The 21,176-nt window shown below is 38.2% G+C and overlaps 1 long non-coding RNA gene across 1 annotated transcript; it reads left to right on the forward strand.

The window, feature by feature from the left end:
• The first annotated feature begins 1,316 nt into the window (after positions 1-1,316).
• Positions 1,317-20,479, forward strand: LOC309647419. The gene is made up of 3 exons (XR_014256037.1): positions 1,317-12,138; positions 12,173-14,690; positions 15,011-20,479. It is a non-coding gene; the product is annotated as an uncharacterized lncRNA (long non-coding RNA).
• Positions 20,480-21,176: the final 697 nt, after the last annotated feature.

The raw sequence follows: 21,176 nt of genomic DNA on the forward strand, positions 1-21,176 counted from the left end.
CTAGTGACTATCTTGAAGTCATTTTTGCTAAAGTAAGCAAACTGAATTTTAAAAAAGGTTTTATATTCTCATTTCATGGTAATTTGATATATTATGCTCCATGAAAAGAAGTTTCCTCAAATCCTAATATATTCTAAATTTGCTCATTATGAAAATGTTCTTCTCTTTGTTTACTGGTTTTTATTATATTATTACATTATCCATCAGAGATCAGTGAAACCCTGCTAGTTAGATAATAAAGTTTAAATCATTTTTATTTCCTGTAATTTTAATTTTGTAATAAATTATTATATAATGTGATTCCTTTTGCAAAATAGTCTCAAATTATTCTGTTGCAGAAGATAAATATATATTATATTATACTATGTGAAATAATATATAGTAAATATCCATATATTTAAAGATCTGAGTAGCTCCTGGATATTTGCAGCTACACGATTGTTAACCGGAGGTCCATGGATCACCTGCAATTTGGGGCACAACTGGCTTATTTTCCTGAAAATTTGATCCAGAGCTTTCATCACCTCCCTCAAAGGATCTGGGATTCAAAAAAGATGATTAATTACTATATTAAATAAATATTTAATACAACTTATATGGTCTTTACACTGACAGAGCATATTTAAATGCCTGAGACCTCCCAGACAATGCTAACAGGAATTATTATAATTAAGAAAAATGTGTTTTTCCTGCTAAAAAAACAACGTGTCTTTCCCTAAAATCTGTGTTGTAATAAACACTTATACAATGAAAAAAATCTTGTTGGACGTTTTCATCCTTTGTCTTCTGGCAGTTTTGGTACCTCTGTGTATTCATGGTGTGTGGTTGATATTTTATCAGGACTTGGAGTTTCATAGCTCAAGATTTCCTCTAAAACTGACTGGGTTTGCATCCACACATTTCATATCTTTGACTGCACAATTTCCTGGTAGATTCCTTGTTGTTTAACTGTATTAAATAATACAGTGATAGATCTCTGAAAAATTTGTCAGAGTGTATATGCAATTTATCTGGTTCTGTCATTCACATTGCCAGGAATGGAAGACTGGCAATTTTTTCCTCAAAATAGATTTTCTTAATACATAAACTATAGAAGTGATTTTTCTGAAAAGAATTTTTTTCCCTGAGCTTTTTAGTAGAGTAGGTATTTGTAGAACATACTGATCATTTCTAACATTTAAAAACAGTCATAGGGAAGTAAAATTTCTCCGTTTCAAAACATTGAAAATCTCAGACATTTACTTGCTCAAAATTCTAATTCCTACTGTATTGTTGGGTGCTGTATTAGGCACCGTACGCTAGACTAGAGACCGACTGTCCTGTTGGTGGATAACAGCGGAAGCGGCACCACCCAGGCCATCCCGTCTTTTTCCGATCCTTCGTCATAAAGCAGGACACTCTCATTTGCCAGGCCAGCTTCCCCTCTTCGGGGTCCTATAGACCCTCAGGTGGCTGTGATGAACCTAGAACCACAGCTCCTCCACCCCGCCCCCACCGTGACTCAAGCAGAACCAACGTCAGAGACTTCAAAGGCTTAAACTACTGTTGTTTTTGAGTAGAGGGTACTGATTATTAGAGCTCCTAAATTCAAGCTGAATGAAAGAACGTCAAAACTTATGCATATGTAATCAGAGATGTTAGGAAGCTTATTCTGGAAAACACTGAGGCTTATTAAATGTGTACCGCACCTCTTTTCACACTAAAAGTTTGACAACTGTCTCACAAGATGAAATATAAAGTTATCCACCATGAGAAGGAAGGCAGCCTCGCAGATAAGAAATAGCAACAGTTTTGGAGTCGTTCAGGAATGGATTGAATCCACTTAGGGATTGTTTCGTCCTTGGTCAAGTTGCTTAATCTACCTGAACCTCAGTTTTTTCATCTGTAAACAAGAAAATGTGGGGATGAGTAGCATTTACATCAAATGGCTCTTGTGAGTGTCATATTATTACATGATATTTAGAAGATATACAGCTCATGGTAGGCACTCAATAAACAGTCATCAGAGCTCATCCCATGTACCCAACAGTCATGGTTCTTTGTAGGGTAAGGAAAAAAGTCTTTTAAAAATGTGTTTATGTGTCATAAATTAATATCAAAACTGGAAAGGCAGAGCAGACTACTGGACTGGTACTTTAATAGTATTCAAGAAGATCATTACAAGTAACACATAAAATGGACATCCTTAAAAATATACACTACTATATATAAAATAGATAACTAATAAGGACCTACTGTATAGCACAGGGAACTCTACTCAATACTCTGTAATGACCTATATGGGAAAAGAGTCTAAAAAAGAGTGGATATATGTATATGTATAACTGATTCACTTTGCTGTTCACCTGAAACTAATACAACATTATACTCCAATAAAAATTTTTTAAAAATCTTTGTAGCTTCTTTAGATTACGTTTGATTTTCTGTCTTGCTTAGAGCCAATAATAGTAATAGCAGCAGTAAAACATAACTCATTTTGGGGGGTAGCTAATATAAATGTCATTCTACAAATTCTGAAAGTCAGATGCAAACAAAATGAGTTTTTATAACTACAGCTCAACCTGTAAATAAGAACATTTGCAGAAACATCATTGTAAGTATTTTTTTTAAAAAAACAAGCTAAACACACTATGAAAGTAAAATTGCATAAATATATGCCTAGGAAACAAAAGTAGTAGCTCGTGGTGTTCTTAAAGGCTGGTAAAATGCTTTCAGTAAATTGTGTTATATTTGCTTTATAATAGAACTCAGAGCAAGTTAAACTAGTTATGTGACTAATGACATAAACAATTGACATTATTCTGTCTGAATTCTGTCTAATTATGCCTAATTGACATATTATGTGATTTTTTTATCAGCAAGAAGAAATTAGTAGGAACTGTTGTGATTTACTAAAAATACGAGCTCTGTTTGGTCTTTCCACCTTGTTCCACTTTTCTCTCCTCCCTCCCTCTTTCCCCTCCTCTTCCTCTTATTTTCCCTCCTCTTTCTTCCTCTTTCCCTCCTCCCTCTCCCCCTCCTTCTTCTCCCACCTCCTCTTCTTCCTCCTTTTTCTCATCATCAGTATCCTAATAATCCAATATTATTCGAGAAAGGTTGTTTCATGCAATTAAGTATGTACCTGGATTCCATCTTTCTAAAATGCAGCAATCCTAGTTAATTCCAATACAAGGCTCAGTAGGTATTGAGTAAACACTAGTTAATGACTGATAAGAATACAAATAGAATCTTAACTTTTTTTAAATTTAAATTTTAATTTTTTATTGAAGTATAGTTGACTTACAATGTTGTGTTAGTTTCAGGTGTACAGCAAAGTGATTCAGTTTCTTTTATACATTTCTTTTATATATTCTTTTTCATATTCTTTTCCATTATGGTTTGAATATAGTTCCCTGTGCTATACAGTAGGTCCTTGTTGTTTATCTATTTTATATGTAGCAGTTTGTATCTGCTAATCCCAAACGCCTCATTTATCCCCACCCAGCTCGTTCCCCTGTAGAAACTGTAAGTTTGTTTTCTATGTCTGTGAGTCTGTTTCTGTTTTGTAAATAAGTCAGTTTGTATCATATTTTAGATTCCCCGTATAAGTGATATCATGTGATATTTGTCCTTCTCTGTCTGATTTACTTCACTTACTATGATAATCTCTAGGTCCATCCATGTTCCTTCAAATGGCCTTCTTTCACTCTTTTTTTTTATGGCTGAGTAGTGAGAACCTTAGCTTTGATGGATAATATACTTATTTTCCTTTTCAGTGGACGTTTAACTACATTGCCTCGGCAGTGACAAGTGCAGTTGCACTGAACTCACTCAGAAGAGCTCTGTGCTTGGGGTATAGTGCTCGGTAATTGCCGTCTTGAAATTCTTAATACTTTTATCTTTGAACCTGTGTTCTGAAGGGAGCACGTGCTGGGGGCTTCGAGACTGGCTCCCACGTGGTTCTGCCTGTCTCACCTCCTTCCCCCTTCCTGGGATGGGTTCTTGGCTACCTGGTGCCTGGGCCGCCCCTGCCCACTCTCAGTCGAGGCAGCAACTGACAGGACGGCTTGGTTGGGAGGAAGCCCCCGTTTTGCCATCGCCTTCTCCCTGGCTGGGGGCCTGGATGTGGACACCTGGATGGACAGTGTCCGCATGCGCCTGAGGACTCTGGCAGGGGAGCAGCCCTGGGTGCTCTGGTCCATCCCCTTCCAGGTACCGCCCACTGCCCACGTGGGTACTGAGTGTGTCCTGGGAGGGGGTTGCAGTCCCTGAGGGTCGGTGGTCGGCTGTGGGTGGGGGCAGAGGACCTGGTGGGAAGGGAAGACTGATTCCCCCATTCAGCTGGGACTCTGCGTTTTCAATGTGCATTGGACCTGGCAGATTACGTAGCTGGCCCTGGCTTTAGTGTCATTAATTAGTGTACTACTTACTGAGTATTCTGGTTATACAGAGACATCTCTGGATTAAACCATAGAGAAACTAAGAGTTTCTTTCCAAATCCAGGTAAGCATTCAGTAATAGATGCTGTTTGTCTAAATATTGATTCCTAATATTAAGAGACTACCCTGGAAGAGTTTAATTTTCTTTTAAGTTTGACTACCTTCATTTCATATCACTTCTAAATACTATTTAACCTTGACTAGCAATATTTTTGTGCACCCAAAGTATCTGAGTATCTTTACAAAGCATTGTTAAATTGAAAAGTACTTGGGGCCAGGTGACACTGATTAGAGAAGAGGGGATTAAAAAAAAAGAAAAAAGAAAGAAAAGAAGAAAGAGGAGACGGAAGTGAAAATGGCTTAGAAATCGAGGAATGAAGAATGACATCAGAAAGATGGCGGCATAGGAGGCTCTAGCCCTCGGGTCCCCAAGGAAACAGGAAACCTGCTGGATAGTCGGGCACCAGGTCGGGGGAGAAGCAGGTGGAAAGAGTCTGGAGGTAATACAACTCATAACAACCAGATCTACTGAGGGCTTACCACGTGTCTGGCACTGTCTAGATACACAACATATGAGAATCCATTTAATGCTCATGAGAACTATGAAGGAGAAGCCATTATGATTCCAATATTGTGGTAAAGGGAGCGGAGGCTCAGAGAGATTAAATGACGTGTTCTAGGCTACACAGCAAGGAGGCGGCAGAACAAGAATCTAATCCAGGCACTTGGGTCTGGAGACCAGGCTTCTAATCATTATTCCATAGACGAGTTCTGTTTGGAGTCTGGGTTTGGAGTTTGAGATTGCATTTGGGCTGCCCATTTAGGAGTAGTGAAATTACAGAGATCAGTTTCAGTAGTAATAGCAACATTTTAGTTTTTATTTCACTTATTGACAGAAAAATAACTGGAGGATTCAGGGGGGAAAAGCATGAAATGAAAATACCAAAGAACTTTTGGTCTGATAGTATCTTACATTTGTACATAACATTCTGTACTTTGCAAAGTGTTTTCAGGGGTACTATCTCATTTATTTTGCAAGATGACTTGGCAAGACAAGTATTATTGTCCCCACTTTACACAGATGAGGAAATTGAAGCTTGGAGAGATTGTGATCTCCAAGCCCAGATAGCTTATAAAATGGAGATTGAAGTCTTCAGAATTCTTTCCACTAAGGATTAATTAGTAGGGGGAAAATTGTGAAGAGTGAAATATTTTCTAATCTCCATTGAAACAGTTCATTACAGATCATTTTCTTCTCACTGAAATCACTTTCAAGTGGCTGCTGTGTCATGTGTACTTTATTAATTGAAATTGTATCAGCCAAAATAGTGAAAAATAACAACATATGAGAAGGAAGCTTGTGGATACTAGATAGGATTTAATCCAATTGATTCATCAGAAAAGCCATCTGGATATTGGTGTCCATTATTTTACTTCTTTTCTGGGCAGCTCTTGCTAGATTCACTTTAAACAATGGCCTCTCAGTATATTTTGTTCTTGAGTCAACATTTAAGAAACAGTATTTGGGATTGGGCCTTGCCTTTGAATTTTAAAGAGGGAGTAAGGGGGAAGCAAACAGGCTGACTCATTTTCCAGAATTATACACATTGAAGAGAGCAGCACAAAGGAGTGTACATCCTGACATCCGCAGTGAGCAATGAAGGAAAGGATTCTTGGCATATATCAGCTAACACAATCACTCTCACTTTCACTGGCTAGAGGCTGGCTCTTTTTGTTCTCTGTTTCTGCCGAGGTTATATTTTCGTAGCCCTTAGACTCTCAACAGGCATGTCAAAAAACAATATTAAGAGATTGAAATTTAGTATTTGTTTTCCCCAGAGCTCTATGAAGTAGGATAGGATTAGGCGATGCTGCAGAATTGAAGATGACAAGGTGGTGAAGTTAATATGTTTTCTCTCTGTCAGCGTGAAGCTGAACTAGCCTCCCTGAATCAGATTTATAAAATGGTGACGTCCAGAGGATCTTCGAGAGCTGATGAAGACATTAATCAACGAATGAATGGATGTCCTGTGCTCTGTGTGGAGCTGGGATGACAGCGGGAAGCGAGAGAGACGCAGCCCTTGTCCGCAGGAAGTTTCCAACTTAATGGGAAAGATACACAGTTAAACAAGGAAGTACCCGTTGAGAATGCCAACCACTGGTCATCTCGCCCTCTCATTATCCCATCAGGTGACTGGACAGCCCTCAATGTATAAGGTCCTGGAATATGACCTTAAGTTAAAGCTCAGTACTGTGTGCCTTGACATGTGGGGACAACTGGGAGGACCTTGAGTGGCAGAACTGCAAGTTTCCCTGCTCTGCTCCCCCGGATGGGGTCCCCCAGCCAAACAACTTCACTCCTTGCGGGAGCCAGGCCCAGGGCTTGTTCATCCCTGAGGAGCAGGTTCTGACAGCCCCCAGAATTATTCAAACAAGCCAATCTCATCCTTGCCCTGGAACCAGGGGTCACCCACCCTCCTGTTACTACAGAACCTGCCTCTCCCAGCCTCTGACTGGTCACCCTGTTCCAGAGCGCACCCCCAGGGTGGCCCTGCATGGCACGGTGTCCTTTTCTTTCGGGCTGGGAGTATATGTGACTAATAAACTACTGCCACTGCCATCTGTCCAGTGTGGGTGTTGCAGGTTGGCTTGAAATCGTTGGGTGAGATTCCCTCCCTCACCTATGGAGTAAAGAGGAGTAAGTCAGAAAGAGAAAAACAAATACAGTATGCTAACACATATATATGGAATCTAAGAAAAAAAAAAAAAAAAAGGTCATGAAGAACCTAGGGGTAAGACAGGAATAAAGATGCAGACCTACTAGAGAATGGACTTGAGGATATGGGGAGGGGGAAGGGTAAGCTGGGACAAAGTGAGAGAGTGGCATGGACATATATACACTACCAAATGTAAAATAGATAGCTAGTGGGAAGCAGCTGCATAGCACAGGGAGATCAGCTCAGTGCTTTGTGACCACCTGGAGGGGTGGGATGGGGAGGGTGGGAGGGGGGGAGATGCGAGAGGGAAGAGATATGGGAACATATGTATATGTATAACTGATTCACTTTGTTATAAAGCAGAAACTAACACACCACTGTAAAGCAATTATACTCCAATAAAGATGTTAAAAAAAAAAAATAAAATAAAATAAAATACACTATTTCAAAATTAAAAAAAAAAAAGAGGAGGCAATCAAAACAAAGGTACTTAGACATTGAGTTAAAATTTGGTTTCCTGTTATATCCACTTGCTGCAGGGAGCTGAGCTGTGAAATGGTTGATATGAATGTCGACTACTCTTTTTTTTTTTTTTTTAGATATGTTGCAACGTTAATGGTTTTTTGTGTTTTTTTAAAATTCTATTTTTATTTTATATTGGAGTATAGTTGATTAACAATGTTGTGTTAGTTTCAGGTGCATAGCAGAGTGATTCAGTTCTACATATACATGTATCTATTCTTTTTCAAATTCTTTCCCCATTTAGGCTATTACAGAGTATTGAGCAGAGCTCCCTGTGCTATACAGTAGGTCCTTGTAGGTCATCCATTTTAAATATAGCCGTGTGGACATGTCGACTACTCTTTGAAGCAGCTGAACAGCAAACACAGAACAATGGAAACTAAATGCTGCTGTATACCTTCCCTCAAAACCTTATCTTCATGGACATGGAGATGGCTCAACAAGAATGAAACTTCTTCGTCGATTCGTGTTATTAGTCTGAGCTACAAACTGATAGAAGACTTTGTAGATGTTAAAAGAGGCAGAGATTGAAATTTCATATTGTTCAGTTCGAATGTTTGGCTTACTTGGGAGGTTCAACTTTTCATCTGTCAATTTTCAATCGTCACCTTGATTTAATAAGCCTTGCAGGGCTTCCCTGGTGGCGCAGTGGTTGAGAGTCTGCCTGCCAATGCAGGGGACACGGGTTCGAGCCCTGGTCTGGGAAGATCCCACATGCCGCGGAGCAACTAGGCCCGTGAGCCACAACTACTGAGCCTGCGCGTCTGGAGCCTGTGCCCCGCAACAAGAGAGGCCGCGATAGTGAGAGGCCCGCGCACCGCGATGAAGAGTGGCCCCCGCTTGCCGCAACTGGAGAAAGCCCTCGCACAGAAACGAAGACCCAACACAGCCAAAATAAAATAAGTAAATAAATGAAAATTTTTTAAAAAGAACACTTTCTAAAAAAAAAAAAAATAAGCCTTGGAGAAAATTATTCATCTTTGTGTGAGAAGTCTACCGAGGATGGTTGACACACACTTATAAAGCACGTCAGTATAAACACGAGTTGGTTCATACATGCAGCAACACTACAACTTGTTTTCTTGAAGCAACAATTCTCTGACTCAGGACGGACTCATCACTTATCATCTCATCTTAATTAACTTACATTTTCATTTCAGTTAAAAGCACACAAATCACAGTCTGGCAACCCTGGGAATGGATGTGTCTCAAGTCAGATGCTTGCAGTGTTGGTTTGGCCACGTGCCATGGCACCCATGACAATGGTGATGTGAAATTAACCAGGACAATTTTTACTGCACTGCACAAAGAAGAACTGGAATAAAAATATGGAATCGTATGAAAAAGGAACCGAAACAGCCACACTGTGTCACTGAATAGAGTGGGAAATGGTGAATCATAAATTTTAACCCCATGGTTACCCTAGTACAGTAAGTGGTGACAAGGATTATTATTGAGATATCACCAAGATGACCCAGTGATCTCCATCTCACTTTTTGAGGCCAGGCAGTATGAAATTCTACTTGGAGAGATTAACTTTCTACCCTCTCTTGGCATGTTTAATTTTGGGGGTATTAGATGGCTATTTTTTTTTTTGCCTTAAAAAAATTATTTTATTGAAGTATAGTTGATTTACAATGTTGTGTTAATTTCTACTGTACAGCAAAGTGATTCAGTTATACATATACATACATTCTTTTTCATATTCTTTTCCATTATGGCTTATCACAGGATATTGAATATTGTTCCCTAGATGGCTATTTTATTAAAGGAGTCAATGGTGATAAGAAAGGAAAGGGAAATCTCAAAGGGAAAAACAGGATGATGGTGAGAGCAAGGAAGCTCTAATATCAAATTTTACCCAGTTTAACAGTCTGGAGACATCCCAGATGAGAAAATGGAAAGAAAGAAGGCATTTTGAAATTTGATAGGACATAATAGTCATAGTCACCACATACAGAGTCTGCTGAGGGACAGGTATACTAGATACTTATATATACCAGAGCAGTAGGGTTCTTGAACTTAACTGCACAGTGGAATCACTGGGGGAGCTTAACAAAGAATACTGATACCTGGGTGTCCCCCAGAGATTCTGATTTTATTGGTCTAGGATGAGGCTTGAGCATCTGGGTTTTTAAAAGCTTCCCAGGTGATGCTAAATTACAATGAAGTTTGAGAACCACTCAATTCAGTTCTCCCCACACCTTAGAGGGCAGGTATTATAATCCAAATTTATATAGTGGCACAAGTAATATTGAGAAGATAAATAAATTATCCAAAGTCATGCAGCCAGTAAGTGTCAAAGCAAGGGCTGGAATGCCGCTCTGCCCAACTCCAGGGCCTGGGCTTTTCCACAGGCTGTTCTGCTCTCTGATGGATTCTGTTAGAGAACAGGGCAGGGAGAGCAAGGAGGCCCTGCCCTGAGTAAATGAGAGTCGATGATATTCACCTTTTACACTAGACATGGAGTGTACACGTGAAAACTGGGACTTCAGAAGCTTAAAAAAAGGCTGCTAACATTTTACAGGCCGATATTCCCAAGTTAAACTGATTTTCTATATTTAGAGACATTTGAGCTGAGGTTGGTTCTCTGAGCTCCTTGAGTGAAAGAAAAGAAAGGTTATATTGGAATTATGCTTCAAAGATTGAAATTGGTTCTCTTCTGTTTCATGAATGAATTGCAATGAATATATTTGGCATTTTATAATTTTTCTTACCACTCCCATTATCTTTCCTCTAGCTCACTTTTCAAATGACAGAGTGATTTACTGACTGTCTTTTAGAAGTTCCATTTCACTGAACAAATGGTGAATATAAAAATTTGCCACTTGACCTCACACTGACTCAGATATTCAAAAGATTCATTTGATTAAAAAGAACTCACGGAAATGGAAGCCAATAAATGTTAGATTGTAAGGAAATTGAGAACATTCCAAGATTTGTTCTTTTAAAAATCAGTGGGAAGCAATCCAAACTACTTTTTCATTTAGGATGACCAGAGGCTGGGTTTGCTTTCTATTTGTAAATTACATTTTTTTTTTGGCCACATTTGTCTGTCTGACATTGACTTCAGTCATCTTCACCTAAGGAAACCAAAACACATTAGTACATTTCAAGAAATGCTCTCAGTAAACATATTTACTCTTCCTGCCAAAATCCAGAGCAGGTTACATACAGGGGGACTTGAATGTGTAAAACAAGCATATATTCGAAGGAGGAGCCTCAAAGCAAAATTAAACTTCTGTGTTCTTTTAGGAATTAGTCATGAAAGGTCTGATAATTACTTATAAAAGCAAAAGACTAGAAATAGCCCAAATGATCCTCTATAGAGGACGGGTTGAAAAAATTATGAAAAATCCTTACTGTGCAGCCTGCATTGTGTTAAAGTTTTTAGGTACAATAATGGTATTGTGCATATGGGAGATAATTTTATTGACTCATAATATTAGTAATGAATATTGCACGATTTAGTGTTGAAATATCGCATCTGTAACTCTAAAAGTTTTTAGCTAAAACAAAAACAACAATCCATTTCAAAAAAACAACAAACAAGAGAACCTCAAAAGGGGTAAACTAAGTATGACAGAAATCTTGATAAATTTTTAACTCTGAGTGGTGGGTCTATGGGAGTTTATGATGTTGTTCTATTTTTATGTATGTTTGAAAATATTCAAAATAGAAATATTTAAACACTGGTAGACCCAGGCTTCTGCCACTTGGTAAGGGATATATAACCAAGAGTTTACATTTTTGTCTATGTTTCAGTATCCTTATGCAACAAAAAGGATTGTTAGACATGGAAATAGGCCACTTAATACAGTATCCAGGTTTGGCTAACTCTATGTGCATGGAAATATCCCCTAGCTCAGGATAAGTAGCTGTGGCCTCATGGAAAAGTTGGGCTACAAACCCCATAAATGGAGACTGCTCTAGTTCACAGTGGTCTCAGGGAACATTACTTACAGCTTCACTACCTAAAGTAGCTGTTTAACTGACATGACTCAGTTTAGATGGGCTGGGATTCTAGCAAAACGAGGTCTCATTATTTTAATACTCTTAGTAAGATTGGAAAGGAGACTTTCAAATATCTGAAAGTTGCCAAAAAGGCCTTTTTCCAGGGTTGGTCTTAGGTAAAATTTGAAAGAAGGTACTAGTTTGCCTCTGAAAACCTTTCATTCCCAGGTTGGGTCTCACAGAACCCTTTCTGCACTGAATCCTCATACTTATTTTTTTATGCTGCCTCTTCCTATGCAGGGCTCAGTGTGCATTTTGAGAGACTGCAACTGGGTCTACCTCCTTTGCTCGTGCCATGCCATGGTCCCAAGCCACTCAGCACTTGGTTCCACGCTGCTGTCTCCCTGCTTACTTTATCCTATCCATAGCTACTTTTAATTGGGAGACCAAGGTGTGAAGTAAGTGCAATTTGGGGGAATGGAATTTGAGTCCTAAATTAAACTTGGGGCTAAAAGCATCCCAGGCAGGTTACTGGAAATGAGCTAAAAGCATCCCAGGCAGGTTGTACCTCTGACTCCCAGCAGAGACAAACGCAATCCTTCCGGAGGGAAATCATCCTCAAGTATGGCCTCCAGTTTCCCCACAGATTAAGATCAACTGAATATGAGCTCCTAATAAAAAAAACCCATCAAACACACTAGGAAAAAAATCACCATGAACGAAATTCAGCAGAAACAACAAAAATTAGGTGAGGACTCCAACATTTCAGATTTTGACGTCATCAGAGACAGAATATAAATATCAAGTTGGAATTTGTTTAACAAAATGAAGGGTAAATTCTTTTTTGAAAATCAATAAGAGGTTATCCAAAATGACCAGTAACGTATAAATATGAGAATACAATATGATCAACTTCAGTTAATCTCACAAACACAATGTAAATTGGTGCAGACATACTATGGACAACAGTTTGGCTGTTTCTTATAAGACCATACATGTGCTTACAATACAACCTAACAATTGCGCTCTGGGGCATTACTCCAGAGAAATGAAACCTTTATTCATAATAGCTCCACCCTGGGAGCAACTAAAATGTCCTTCAATGGGTGAATGGTTGAATATATGTATATTCATACCATGGAACACTTCTCAGCAATGAAAAGGAAGAAACTATTGGTATGTGCAACAACTTGGATGGCTCTCAATGAAATTATGTTGAGTCAAATAACCAAACCCTGAAGCTTACATAGTATATGATTCCATTCAGGTAACATTTTTGACACGGCAACATTGTAGAGAGCAGATTAGTTGTTGCCAGGGGTTAGAGAGGGGTTGGAGAGTGGGTAGGAAGGAGGCAGTGGTGACTGCTAAAGGATAGCGGAGAGGGGTTCTTGTGGTGATGGAATTGTTCTGTGTCTTGAATATGATAGTGGTCACATGAATCTACATATGTGATAAAATTTTTTAGAATTAAATACACGCACGTAAAGTTTGTGAAATTTGAATAAGATGCATGGATTTTATCAACATCAGTTTCCTGGTTGTATTATTGTACAACAGTTATGCAAGGGACTTCCCTGGCAGTCCAGTGGTTAGGACTCTGCACTTCCCCTGCAGGGGGCATGGGTTCGACCCCTGATGGGGGATCACGCAAGCCATGCGGCCAAAAAAAAAGGTAGTTATTCAAGATGTGACCATTAGGAGACACTAGATGAAGCATATACAATATTTCTCTGTATTATTTTTTTGCACTTCATGTGAATGTACAATTATCTCCAAATTGAAACGTTAATTAAAAACAAAATATAGAGGTCATTTTTAAAGCAATAAAAATGTAAAGTACATTGGCATAAATCTAACGCAATGAGTGCATGGTCTGTATGGACAAATTTGTTAAACTGTATTGGGAGACACTAGATAAGAGCTAAATAAATGGAAAGATAATTCACATTCATGGAGTGAAAGACTTACTGTCATAAAGATATTAATGGAGGTAGAATCCAATAAAATTTCAATAATAATCCCAATGGGATTTGTTGAGGATGGTGACAAACTGATTCTAAAATTTAGATTCAAGTTCATAGGTCCAAGAATACTTAAAATACCTCTAAAGAGGAATAAGATAGAGAAGCTTACTCTACCAAATTTGAAGACTTTCTGTAAAGGCATGGTAATCAGTATCATATAATTATGGTCAGGCATAGGCAAATGGCCTAATGAGAAAAGGTATATATGCAAATTTCTTTATAATTGTGCAGGCATTCTGGATTGCTGGGGAAAGAACTGACTATTAATAAATTGTGTTGGACACTTGGTTATCTAAAGAAAAACTGAAATTGGATTATTACTTTATACTTTTCACAAAATTAAATACTCAAGTATGAAAAGTTTTAGAAGAAAATATAAGAAATCTTTTTAGGACAGAGAGGTAGGGAAGAATTTCTTAAACATGATACAAAAAATACCAACATAGAAGAAAAGATTGATAAATTTGATGAAAGTAAAACCAAGAACTTCAGTTCAAGACACTACAAAGAAAATGAAAGTAAAAACTCAAACCGGCAGCAAATGTTTACAATATATAAAACCAATAAAGCATCAGTAATCAGGACACATAATGGCTACAAACCAGTAAGAAAATGTCAACTCAGTAGAAAAATTAGTAACATGCATTAATAGACATTGTATAGAAAAGGAAATACAAATGTCCAATAAACTTATGGAAAGATGTTCAATCTTATGAGTAATCAGAAAATGCCAATTAAGTCAACAATGCGATACCATTTTATATCACTAGATTGGAAACAGCAAAGAACTCTGCTAATATGCATTAGTGAGAATGTGGAGTAACGGACGATTTTTACACACTCCTGGTATAAAAAATGTCAATTGCTACAATCATTTTGGAATGCAATTAGGGACTATCTGGTACAGTTAAATATTCACAAAGCCTGTGTGACAGCAATTCCATTCTTAGAATACACTGTAGAGAAACTCTCGGGTGTCAAAATTCTCTTTACAACCTTGTATGTAAAATCAAAAAAGGAAGTCAACATAAATGGTCAACGATAAGCAAAAAGTTTGGCGACTTCTTTTTTTTTTTTTTTTTAATTTATTTATTTATTTATCTGTTTTTGGCTGTGTTGGGTCTTCGTTTCTGTGCGAGGGCTTTCTCCAGTTGCGGCAAGCGGGGGCCACTCTTCATCGCGGTGCGCGGGCCTCTCCCTGTCGCGACCTCTCTTGTTGCGGAGCACAGGCTCCAGACGCGCAGGCTCAGTAGCTGTGGCTCACGGGCTTAGTTAGTTGCTCCGTGGCATGTGGGATCTTCCCAGACCAGGGCTCGAACCCGTGTCCCCTGCATTGGCAGGCAGATTCTCAACCACTGCACCACTAGGGAAGCTCTGGCGACTTCTTTAAAAAAACTATACATACTCTTACCATATGATCCAGCAATTGCTTCCCTTGGTATTTTACCCCAAAGAGTTGAAAACTTACCTCCGCACAAAAATGTGTGCACACATGTTTATAGTTTTATTCATAATTGCCCAAAATTGGAAGCAACCAAGGTGTCCTTCAATAGGTGAATGGATAAATAAACTGTGGTACATCTAGACAATGGAATAGTATTCAGCATTAATAAGAAACGAGCTATCAAGTTATGAAAAGACATGGAGAAAACAAACTTAAATGCATATTACTAAGTGAAAGAAGCCAGTTTGAAATGGCTGCATACTCTATGATTCCAACCATGTGGCAGTTTCGGAAAAGGCAAAACGATGGAAACAGTAAAAAGATCAGTGGGCTCTAGGGGTTGGTAGGAGGGATGAATAGGCAGAGCATGGAGTTTTTTTAGGGCAGTGAAGCTATTCTGTTTGATACTATAATGGTGGGTACATATCATTACACATCTGTCAAAACTCATAGACTGTACAACAGCAAGAGTGAACCCTAATGTAAACCATGGGCTTCGGGTGATAATGACGTGTCCGTGTAGGTTTATGGATTAGAACAGATGCCAGGGTGCGCTCAGTAGGAGAGGCTATGCACGCGTGTGGGAACCAGGGTGTGTGTGGGAACTCTGTACCTTCCAATCAGTTTTGCTGTGAACCTAAAACTGCTCTAAAAACTAAAGTAGTAATATATATCAATGTTAAGTTCCCGACTGAACTGTGATTATGTAAGAGAATGTCCTTTTTTATAGGAAGTATACCCTAAAGTATACAGTGGTCATAGGGCATCAGGTCAGCAACCCACTCCCCAATTTCAGTACTTCAGGAAAATAATTGTACTTGTCGTTTTCCTTTAAGTTTGAGATTGTTTCGAAATTAAAAAAAAAAATTTTTTTTAATGAAACTGGTCCTTATCAGTGTTCTTAATGGGAAATTTCAGTGTTCAGTTTTTTGTCTGCTCATTTCCCCAAGTTAGAGGTATGCAGACTCCGAGTCATTCTGAAAAAAAAAAAAAAAAAATCTGTGAGGCCCCAGGGGAGCAATTACTCTCAATCTGTTGTTCACTTCCTAAGGCCACCTTTTCTTCAGGGCTGACTCAGGCTGCTGACCCAGTGAGTAAGAGTCTCCCCCAGGAGACGAGTTATAAAAGGCCATCTGTCCAGGTGCACTTTTATTTTCTTTTTAAAGGTTTCCATTTCTGTGTTCTGGAATACAGGGCTGTCAGATACAGGCACAAGGGCATTTCGGGCCATTCCCAGGCAGGCAAAATAAGGGAGGGTCTCACACAACACAATTCCCCAGGAACACAATTTTCAGCATTTCCCTACCACCCTCCCTCTTGGTAAGGCTTCCCTGTCTGTGCCACGTTTTTCCTTCCACCAGCCCAATTCAGACGACCCCACCCTTCTAAGCAGGCAGACCCCTATGCTGGCCACTGATATTCTATTTTTTTTTGAACTCTCTAGGTTTCTATTCTTTTTTTTTTTTTAGTGTAAACATATAAAAATTTTAATGGAGTAAAACATGATAAATCTGGGGTTACTGCATACTTGCTGCAGAAATAAAATATACAGTCATCTCAGAAAAGTTAAAACTATTGAGATACAACCTAATTTATCAGGAAGGATAAATTGGAAAGATTCTGAATTGTAGCATCAGATAAAGAAGCGTGATGTTCCCTCTTAAGTAAACACTGACATCTCTGAAAGCTAATTATTTTTGCACCAAGTAACTTGAATATATTTGGAAAAATCATAGTCCCACAAGGTCAGAACATATTACTATAAGGAAAACAATTTAGCATGTGTATTTCAAAACAGAGATACTTCGCCCAAGCCTCTCCTTGGTGTGGAAATGTGCCAAAGTTATGAGTTTGGGCTGAAAAAAGGGTGCCTCTTGTCAGGTATGTTTTTTCACATGTGCAAATTGTTCAATGGCCTCTGCCCTGGGAGAGGGCATTAACTCATTGGGGTATAGTTGATTTACTATGTTGTGTTAGTTTCAGGTGTACAGCAAAGTGAATCAGTTATACATATACATATATCTACTCTTTTTTAGATTCTTTTCCAATATAGGTCATTACAGAGTATTGAGTAGAGTTCCCTGTGTTATAAAGTAGGTCCTTATTAGTTATCTATTTTATATATAGTAGTGTGCTTATGTCAATCCCAATCTCCCAATTTCTCCTTCCTCCCCTTGCCCCTTACCCCCTGGTAACCATCAGTTTATACTGGGTTTCTATTCTTAATCAAGATTTACCTTGTAATATAAATTAAGTTTAATAGAAGCTGAATGAATGTAAACTGGATTTAAATCTAGAAATGTCTCTGGTGTGGGGTTGGGCTGCTTCCTACCTGGTGGGAGAGCCTGCAGGAAGGTAGAGAAACACTGGGTTGGGTTTACGGCCCTGGCTTTTGTTTGTTTGTTTGTTTGTTTTTTAATTGAAGTGCAGTTGATTTACAATGTTGTTAGTTTCTGGTGTACAGCAAAGTGATTCAGTGATATATATGTAAGACCTTGTTGTTTATCTATTTTATACATAGTAGTTTGTATCTGCTCATCCCAAACTCCTAATTTATCCCTCCCTCCCCTTCCTCCTTGGGTAACCATAAGTTTGTTTTCTACATCTGTAACTCTATTTCTGTTTTGTAGATAAGTTCATTTGTACCTTTTTTTTTAAGATTCCACATACAAGTGATATCATATGATATTTGTCTTTCTCTGTCTGACTTGCTTCACTTAGTATTATAATCTCTAAGTCCATCCATGCTGCTGCAAATGACATTCTTTTTTATGGCTGAGTAGTATTCCACTGTATATGTAGACCGCATCTTCTTTATCCATTCATCTGTTGATGGACACTTAGGTTGCTTCCATGTCTTGGCTATATTGTAAATAGTGCTGCAATGAACATTGGGGTGCATGTGTCTTTTCGAATTAGACTTTTCTTCAGATATATAGGGCCCTGGTTTTTAATGTGGCCACTGCTAGTAGGAGGATTAGTTACTCCTGTCATCACTCAAGCCTTCAGGAAAGAGTTATTTAACTTCATGGTTAAAACTTACGTGCATTTGATTGTTTAAGGGATGGAACAGTGTTTGGGCAAAAAGAGCTCTTTGCGGCTGAGGGCAAATTTCAGGATAGAACAAAAGGGAAAGTTGGTCATGAGAGGTAAACTGACTCTTATCTTTGTTATGTTTTCAAAATTTTCTACAATGGGTATGCAGTACTTTTATAATCAAGAAAACAATAAAAATATACAGTGACTCTATAGATATATGTCACAATAATGAGTTGAAGAATGAGAGTTTCAGGTCATATGGAATCCCATAAGGAAGTCATTTTGGAAACGTATCTGCTACTCTTCTTCTTGTTCTAATTTTCCATCTTCTCTAAGTATACTAGATGTACAGGCACCTTTGCTCTTGAAAAATAAAATCAAACTTGTTCCATTTGCAAGAAGGGTGCCCACTGACACCAGTTTTGAGGGTGTGATTGACAATCGAAAATTAATTCAATATAGACTTAATGGTAAGTTTAATAAGAAATTGTGTTATATGCTACAGAAATTAGTAGTGTACCAATAATGTGGTGAATGGCTGCCAAATGTTCCTTGAAAGGTGTGATGTATTTGTTTCTAAGTATACAGGCAAGTCACTATTTTGAATTAATTTTGTACTACTTTTACTTACAGTCTTTTCTTTCTTTTCCTTTTTTTAAAATTGATCAAAAATTAATAGTATCATTCAATTGGAGCATTAATATTGCATAAGAAGGGAAGGCATTTTGCAAACTTAAAGTTAGTTTAAATGTAACTCTTGAGTTGGCAGGAGACTTACTATTAATTATTTAGGGGCTTTCTGGGTTTCTTTATTGAAATCTTAGTCACTGTTTAAAATGTATCATTTATAGTAATTATTTCAGTTACTCATTCACTATTTATTCATCACACTTACTTAGGGTCTCTGCTATGTGCAATCTATTCCTTGGTAAATAAGAATTGGTGCTTGTCTTCAGAGAGGTTCCAGTATAGTAGAGGACGTAAGATGCATATGAGAAATACTATAAAAATTAGAAGTGATAAGCCCAGCAAGAATCAAGATAGGTTAAGTGGTGGTAGTGTAGTGAGTGTAGTGGGGAAAGAGATGGTAAGGTCATTCTCAGGGCAAGAAGAACACGGTAAAGGAAAAGAAGGCAAAGGACCCAAGGTTTGATTTGAGAGCAGGGAGTAGGGGCTACAGCTTATACAGAAAACCTGCTACTGGCCTCTAACCACTATGGTTTATATAAAGTCAGTCATAGATTTGTGGGGTTTATGGTTCCTGTTCCATAATCTACCTTTGGTCTTTTCTGGTAATAACATGCTTTGGGGGTGGATGGAAAGAACCAATTCCTCTCCCTACTTGAAAATTTTGTTCTATGGGGAACAGCCAATCATATAATATTCAGCCTTTCTGTCCTCAAAGATGGGCATGTGACCCAAGCTAGAGTTCTTCCCAGGGATTTTTTTGAGTTGAGACTAAGGAAAAGTGAGCCAGTTCTTCTCTGGTGTCATTCTGATGTATTTTATTTTATTTTATTTTATTTTTTATTTTATTTTATTTTATAACATCTTTATTGGAGTATAATTGCTTTACAATGTTGTGTTAGTTTCTGCTGTATAACAAAGTGAATCAACTATATGTATACATATATCCCCATTTCCCCTCCCTCTTGCGTCTCCCTCCCATCCTCCCTACCCCACCCCTCTAGGTGGTCACAGAGCACTGAGCTGATCTCCTGGTGTGATGCAGCTGCTTCCCACTAGCTATCCATTTTACATTTGGTAGTGTATATATGTCCATGATACTCTCTCACTTCATCCCAGCTTACCCTTGCCCCTCCCCATGTCCTCAAGTCTATTCTCTACATCTGTGTCTTTATTCCTGTCCTGCTACTAGGTTCATCAGAACATTTTTTTTTTTTTTTTTAGATTCCATATATATATGTTAGCATACAGTATTTGTTTTTATCTTTCTGACTTTCTTCACTCTGTATTACAGACTTTAGGTCCATCCAACTCACTACAAATAACTCAATTTCGTTTCTTTTTATGGGTGAGTAATATTCCATTGTATATATGTGCCACATCTTCTTTAACCATTCATCTGTCAGTGGACACTTAGGTTGCTTCCATGTCCTGGCTATTGTAAATAGTGCTGCAATGAACATTGTGGTACATGACTCTTTTTGAATTATGGTTCTCTCAGGGTATATGCCCAGTAGTGGGATTGCTAGGTCATATGGTAGTTCTATTTTTAGTTTTTTAACGAACCTCCATACTGTTCTCCATAGTGGCTGTATCAATTTACATTCCCACCAACAGTGCAAGAGGGTTCCCTTTTCTCCACACCGTCTCCAGCCTTTATTGTTTGTAGATTTTTGATGATGGCCATTCTGACCAGTGTGAGGTGATACCTCATTATAGTTTTGATTTACATTTCTATAATGATTAGTGATGTTGAGCATCCTTTCATGTGTTTGTTGACAATCTGTATATCTTCTTTAGAGAAATGTCTATTTAGATCTTCTGCCCATTTTTGACTTGGGTTGTTTGTTTTTGTGATATTGAGCTGCATGAGCTGCTTGTATATTTTGGAGATTAATCCTTTGTCAGTTGCTTCGTTTGCAAATATTTTCTCCCTTTCTGAGGGTTGTCTTTTCGTCTTGTTTATGGTTTCCTTTGCTGTGCAAAAGCTTTTAAGTTTCATTAGGTCCCATTTGTTTATTTTTGGTTTTATTTCCATTTCTCTAGGAGGTGGGTCAAAAAGGATCCTGCTGTGATTTATGTCAAAGAGCATTCTTCCTATGTTTTCCTCTAAGAGTTTTATAGTGTCTGGGCTTACATTTAGGTCTTTAATCCATTTTGAGTTTATTTTTGTGTATGGTGTTAGGAAGTGTTCTAATTTCATTCTTTTACATGTAGCTTTCCAGTTTTCCCAGCACCACTTATTGAAGAGGCTGTCCTTTCTCCATTGTATATTTTTGCCTCCTTTATCAAAGATAAGGTGACCGTATGTGCATGGATTTATCTGATGTATTTTATATTTTACCTCTTTTTCATAAGAGCTTAAGAT

Source organism: Balaenoptera physalus, assembly GCF_965194825.1.
Source record: "Balaenoptera physalus genome assembly, chromosome: 18".
Taxonomy (NCBI): domain Eukaryota; kingdom Metazoa; phylum Chordata; class Mammalia; order Artiodactyla; family Balaenopteridae; genus Balaenoptera; species Balaenoptera physalus.